Below are 7,503 nucleotides of genomic sequence, written 5' to 3'. Positions count from 1 at the left end.
GGAATGGGTACAAATATGGATCTCTTCCAGTCAGTTGGCCAGGTAGCTGTCTTCCAAATCTCTTGGCATAACTGAGTGAGTGCCTCCAATGGGGCATCCGTTGGTTGAAATATCTCAATGGGTATTCCATCAAGTCCCAGAGCCTTATTCTTTGCCAATTCCTTCATTGCAGCTTTGACTTCTTCCTTCATTACCATTGGTTCTAGATCATATGCCACTTCCTGGAATAGATGAAGATCACCCAGCTCCTTTTGGTACAGTGATTCTGTGCATTCCTGCCATCTTCTCTTGATGTTTCCTTCATCATTCAATATTTTGCCCATAGAATCTCTCAATATTGCAACTTAAGGCTTAAATTTTTTCTTCAGTTCTTTCAGCTTGAGAAATGCTGAGTGGGTTCTTCCCTTTTGTTTTTCAAACTCCAGATCTTTGCACATTTCATTATAGTGATTGGTTTTATCTGCTCGAGCTGATCTTTGAAATCTTCTGTTCAGCTCTCTTATCTTGTCATTTCTTCCATTGACTTTAGCTACTCTCCGCTCAAGGGCAAGTTTCAGAGTGTCTTCTGTCATCCATTTTGATCTTCTCTTCCTTTCTCGTCTTTTTAATGATCTCCTACTTTCTTCATGGATAATATTCTTGACATCCTCCCACAAATCTTCTGGTTTTCGGTCATTGGTGTTCAATGCTTCAAATCTATTCTTTAGATGGTCTCTAAATTCAGGAGGGATATATTCAAGATCATATTTTGGCTCTCTTGGACTTATTTTAATTGACTTCAACTTTAAGTTGAACTTGCATATGAGCAGTTGATGGTCTGTTTCACAGTCAGCTCCTGGCCTGGTTTTGGCTGAAGATATTGAGCTTTTCCACCACCTCTTGCACGAATGTAGTCAATCTGATTCCTGTGTGTTCCATCTGGTGAAGTCCACTTGTAGAGCCACCATTTGTGTTGTTGAACAAAGGTGTTTGCAATGAACAAGTCGTTGGTCTTGCAAAATTCTACCATGCGGGTTCCAGCATTATTTCTCTCACCAAGGCCAAATTTTCCAACTACCAGTGATTCTTCTTTGTTTCCAACTTTTGCATTCTAGTCAGCAGTGATAATTAGCACATCCTGATTACATGGGTCAATTTCAGACTGCAGAAGTTGATAAAATTCTTCAATTTCCTCATCTGTGGCTTTGGTGGTTGGTGCATAAATTTGAATAATAGTCGTATTATCGGGTCTTCCTTGTAGGTGTATGGATATTATCCTATGACTGACAGCATTATACTTCAGGACAGATCTTGAAATATCCTTTGTGATGATGAATGCCACACCATTCCTCTTCAAACTGTCATTCCAGGCATAGTAGATCACATGGTTGTCTGATTCAAAATATCCAAAACCAGTCCATTCCAGCTCACTAATGCCAAGGATATCAATCTTTATGTGTTCCATTTCCTTTTTGACAACTTCCAATTTTCCTAAATTCATACTTCATACATTTCATGTTCTGATGATTAATGGATATCTGTGGCTGTTTCTTTTCAATTTTTGTGGCACCACATCAGCAAACGACATTCTCGAAAGCTTTACCTTTTCCATATGAGTAAGGCTGGGTTTCATCAGATGATGCAGCTCTTTCCCTGTCCTGTTTTGAGAGCCTTCTAACCCAACCAGACTATTCATAAAGTTGCCTGGTAATGTATGCAACAGTGTTTCTTTGCTATTCATAAGGTTTTCCCTGGCCAATTATTTGAGAAGTGGACGGCCTCTTCCTTCTTCCTAGTCTGTCTCATTCTGTAAGCTGGGATGATACCTGTGCACCATGTGCATGTTGCTGGGTTAGCAACACCAGTGTCTCAGCCTAAAAGCTCACATCAACACGTCACCACAGTAGGACAAACCGACAGATAAGTTTGCCTCCCTGTTGGAAAACTCTGGTACCACCCTTACCTTGGTCCCTGCAGCTGACTGCTCCTCTGTCCAGGTTCCTAGGACTTTTAATCCCCTTTCTCCCACTCTCCCATCCTGCTGCTTTGGACGTGCCTGAGTTCCTCTCTTCACCTGGATCTCTGAAACTGACTGCTCCTCTGTCTGAGTTCCTGGCTTTTAATCCCTTTTTTTTCTGCTCTCCCTCACTACTTCTTTGGGCATGCCTGAGTTCCTCTCCCCACTTAAATCCCTGCGGCTGACTGCTCCTCTGTCCAAGTTCCTCACTTTTCCTCTCCTCACCTGGATCCCTATGGCTGATTGCTCCTCTGTCTTGGTTCCTAACTTTTTTATCCCCTTTCTCCCACTCTCCCACCCTTCTACTTTGGGCGTGCCTGATTTCCCTCTCCTCACCTGGATCCCTGAGGCTGACTGCTCCTGAAGGGCTGAAAAGCAAGAGAAAAAGCCAGCAGGGGCACCAGGACAGAGCAAGGAAGCAGTGGCAGGGATCCAGGTAAGGTCAGGGACCCAGACCATGACCCTCTCAAGCCATGGGAAAGAGGAAGAAAGCAGAGAAGCAGCTCGGGATAGGGGGGCAGGACAGAGCAAGGAAGCAGCGGCAGGGATCCAGGTAAGGCTGGGAACTCAGTCCAAGCCCCCAAGTGGCAGGAAAGAGGTAGGGATCCATGTAAGCAAAAGTGGGGAGGGTTGAGAGGTTTTGAACAGCTTAGGGAGACAAAGTTGTCTGTCACTTTGTCCGACTGTGATGGCATGTTGTTGTGAGGTTTGAGGTTGTGCCACCAGTATCACAAACCCAGTGGGGTTGCACATGGTGCACAGGTTTCAACAACTTACAGACTGAGGCAGACTAGGAATAAGGAAGAGCCCATCCACTTTTTCAAGAATTGGCCAGGGAAAACTTTATGGACAGCAGAGAAGCACTGTCTGATACATTATTATGCAACTTTATGAATAGCCTGGAAACATTGTCTGATACAATGCAGGAGGATAAGCCACTTAGGTCAAGGCTCTCAAAATAGGACCAGGAAAGACCTGCATCATGAGAGTAGAACCAGCCTTATTGTTATGGATAAGGTAAAACTGTTGAGATCTCCATTTGCTGATATGGCACTAGTCAAATTGAGGAAAAACAGCTGCAAACATCCATTAATAATCGGAACATGGAATGTACAAAGTATGAATCTAGAAAAACTGGAAGTTGTCAAAAATGAAATAATACATATAAAGATTGATATCTTCGGCATTAGTGAGCTGAAATGGACTGGTTTTGGCCATTTGGAATCAGACAACCCTGTGGTCTACTATGGCAGGAATGACAATTTGAAGAGGAATGGCATGGTATTCATCATCACAAAGGATGTTTTAAGATCTGTCCTGAAGTACAATGCTGTCAGTGATAGGTTAATATCCATATGCCTACAAGGAAGACCAGTTATTATGACTATTATTCAAATTTATGCACCAAATACCAAAGCAAAAGATGAGGAAATTGAAGAGTTTTTATCGGCTTTCTCAGTCTGAAATTGACCAAACGTGCAATCAGGTTGTGATAATTATCCCTGGTGACTGGAATACAGAAGTTGGAAACAAAGAAGAATCACTGGTAATTGGAAAATTTGGCCTGTTGACAGAAACAATGCTGGAAATTGCATGATAGAATTTTGCAAGACAAATGACTTATTCATTGCAAGTATCTTTTTTCAACAACACAAACAGTGGCTATAGAAGTGGACTTCACCAGATGGAGTACACTGAAATGATATTGACTACATCTGTGGCAAGAGGTGATGGAAAAGCTCAATATCTTCAGCCAAAACCAGGCCAAGAACTGATTGTGGAACAGACAACCAGCTGCTCATATGCAAGTTCAGCTTGAAGTTTAAGACAGTTAAAACCAGTCCATGAAAGTCAAAGTATGATCTTGAATATATCCCTCCTGAATTTAGAGACCATTTAAAGAATACATTTGATGCATTGAATACCAATGACTAAAAATCAGAGGAGTTGTGGTATGACATCAAGAATATCCTCCAGAAAGAAAGTAAGAAGTGACTAAAAAGATGAGAAAAGAAGAAAAGACCAGACTGGATGACAGAAGAGACTCTGAAACTTGCCCTTGAGTGGAGAATAGCTAAAGCAAATGGAAGAAATAACAAGATAAAAGAGATAAACAGAAGATTTCAAAGAGCATCTAGAGCAGACAAAGCCAAATTACTATAATAAAATGTGAAAAGGCTTGCAGTTGGAAAACCAAAAGGGAAGAACACACTCAGCATTTCTCAAGCTGAAAGAACTGAGAAAAATATTTAAAGTCTTGAGTTGCAATATTGAAAGATTCTATGGGCAAAATATTGAATGATGCAGGAAACATCAAAAGAAGATGGAAGGAATACACAAAGTCACTGTACCAAAAAGAACTGGTAGATCCTCATCCATTTCAGGAGGTGGCATATGATCAAGAACCAGGTACTGAAGGAAGAAGTCAAAGCTGCACTGACAGAATTGGCAAAGAACAAAGCTCCAGGAACTGATGGAATGAATACCCATTGAGATGTTTCAGCAAACAGATGTCCTACTTGACACACTCACTTGGTTATACCAAGAGATTTAGAAGACAGCTACCTGTCCAGCTGACTGGAAGAGATCTATATTTGTACCCATTCCAGAGAAAGGTGATCCTACAGAATGTTGAAATTTTCAAACAATATCATTAATATCATATGCAAGTAAGATCTTACTGAAGATAATTCAAAAATGGTTGCAGCAGTATATTGACAGAGAACTTCCAGAGGTGCAAGCTGGATTCACAAGAGAATGTGGAACAAGAGATATCATAGCTGCTTTCAGATGGATCTTGGCTCAAGGCAAAGAATACCAAAAAATGTTTACTTGTGTTTTATTGACTATGCAAAGACATTTGGTTGTGTAGATCATAACAAATTGTGGATGACATTGAGAAAATTGGAATTCCAGAACATTTGATTGTACTCATGAAGAACTGTACATTGACCAGGAGGCTGTTGTTCGAACAGAACAAGGGGACACTGCATGGTTTAAATTCAAGAATGGAGTGTGTTAAGGTTATATCGTTTCCCCCTACTTGTTCAATCTGTATGCCGAGCAAATAATCTGGGGGCTGGACTATATGAAGAATGTGGCATCAAGATTGGAGAAAGAATCATTAACAACCTGAAATATGCTGACGACACAACTTTGCTTGCTGCAAGTGAGGATGACTTGCAGCACTTACTGATGAAGGTTGAAGAACACAGTCTGCAGTATGGATTACATTTCAATATAAAAAAACTGAAATTCTTCAAAACTGGACCTATAAGCAGTGTCATGATGAATGGAGAAAAGATTGAAGTTGTCAAAGACTTCACATTGCTTGCTTCTACAATTGATACCAATGAAAGCAGCAGTCAGGACATTAGATGACGTATAGCACTGGGCAAGTTGGCTGCAAGGGACCTCTTTCAAGTGGGTTGTCTCCTTGAGGACTAAGGTGTGCCTGATACAAGCCATGATATTTCCAAGTGCCTCATATGCATGTGAGAGCCAGACAATGAGTAAAGAAGACCAAAGAAGAGTTGATGCTTTTGAGTTGTGATACTGGCGAAGAATGCTGAAAGTACTGCTATAAGAATTAACAGATCTATTCTGGAGGAAGTGCAGCTGAAATGCTCCTTGGAACAGAGAATGGCCAGACATCATCTCACCTACTTTAGTCAGAAGGGACCATTCCCTGGAGAGGGATGTCATTCTTGGTAAGGTGGAGGGTTTATGAAAGAAGGGATGGCCCTCAACAAGATGGATTGACACAGTGGCTGTGACATATGGAGCTGGCATGGGACCAGGTGGTGTTTCTTTCTGCTGTGCATAGGGTTGCTATGAGTTGGACAAGACTTGATGGCACCTACCAACAACAACAAAAGGCAAGAGTTGCCAGCCTTTTTGTTAAGATCAGTCATTAATAGAGATATAAGTAAAAGTGGAAATTTTTCCAAGTGGATAATGTCAAAAAGACTTATCTCAAATCTGAATTTATTTGCTCCACCAAATAAAGGTCCAAATGACCATGTGCCCCTGATAATTGGCTATCAAGGACTTTCCAATCCGAGTCCAAATAATTGGGCCTGGGAACTACTCTAGTCCATGACACTTATCAACATATGGTTTACAGATAGTCAAGCCACCACATCTCCATCCAGAGTACACTAGAAGGCTTCAGCCTTGAGTAATTCAAATAACATGAGCCTAGCCAGTGACCAAAGATCAGCTGAGTTGTGGGATGACATTAAGAACACCATAAATGGGTCATTCTGTGAGGCAGAGGTGAAGTCAATGGTGAGAGGGTGAATGACAAGTTCAACTACTTGAAAGATGATGACAGTGGGTACCATGATCAGAATGAAGAACACAGCACACAGAACGATGGTAAGAAGCAAAAACCAGAACAAGACAAGAGTCAGAGCAGCAGCAAGAAGAAGGCTGTTGTACCTGAACCAGCAGAGCATCCCTGGGGGGCAACTACACTTTCTGGTACTCCAGGAGAACCCCCGACTAACTCAGCAACTCAAGAATTATGAGCAGGATATCAAACATATTGGCACCTTTGTCTCTGGGAAGCATTTTTGGAGGTTTACACCCACATGGTACATTCTGGGTACCTGATAGACCAAAGTGACTTCCATCTCTTCAAAGAAGCTTTAAGCCCATCTGGGAGGATGATGAAAATAAAAATGGTGGCAAGTGGATTATTAAGGTACGGAAGGGGATCTCATTGCTAGGAGAATCTCATCCTGGCCATGTTGGGGGAATAATTCATGGTTGGGGAAGAGATCTGTGGGGCTGTGGTCTCTGTCCACTTTCAAGAAGACATCATTTATATATGGAATAACCCTGCCAGTGAATAAGTAACCACAACATGAATCTAGGATATGATTTGCCAAGTGCTTAACCTACTTCCCAATATCATTATGGAATACAAAACCCACATTAATAACATCAAAATGCCAGGGAGTCTGGGCCCCCAAAAGCTCCTTTTTCAAAACCTCTGAAGACATGGGTAAATGTGCTAGACCCTGTCACTTTCTGTATGACACCTTCACTGAAGCTAGCACCCACAGTCTCTTGCTGATCAGCTACCTGGAAGATCCTTCTGCACTGGACAAGAGGAATTGGAGGCGTATTTGATGTTTTCAGAACAGGCTGACATGTAGCAGCTATGATAGCTTCTGAGATTGCTTAATAAATGGTGCTGAACTAAAAAACAAATAAAATAAAAAAAGAACATCATTGTGGTGGTAGTTAAGTTTGCATGTCAACTTGGCTGGGCCTGGTTGAGTGCCTGGGCAGCTGGTGGGGGTTATTCCCCATGATGAGACTGGCAATCAACTCCATGGTGGAATCTACTATGAGCAGCTGAGTAGCTGCTCTCGAGATGTGGTCTGCTTCCCATATATAAGAAACAGATTTCAGAATTGTCTCTAGCTTATGGCACACTTGAACCCCGCATGTAGCCAAGTCATTGTTTAGCAGTCTGCCGTGCTCTGGTGACATTG

General features: G+C 41.8%; 1 pseudogene; it reads left to right on the top strand.

The window, feature by feature from the left end:
- Positions 1-6,999, top strand: part of LOC103194651 — a 127,492-nt pseudogene extending 120,493 nt beyond the window's left edge.
- The last annotated feature ends 504 nt before the right edge of the window (positions 7,000-7,503 follow it).

The sequence above is a fragment of the Orycteropus afer genome, unplaced genomic scaffold (assembly GCF_000298275.1).
Source record: "Orycteropus afer afer isolate SDZICR_OR568_19922 unplaced genomic scaffold, OryAfe1.0 scaffold00004, whole genome shotgun sequence".
In the NCBI taxonomy this organism is placed as follows: Eukaryota; Metazoa; Chordata; class Mammalia; order Tubulidentata; family Orycteropodidae; genus Orycteropus; species Orycteropus afer.
Note: the sequence above shows the minus strand (reverse complement) of the source record. Positions and strands in the feature narration are given on the sequence as shown.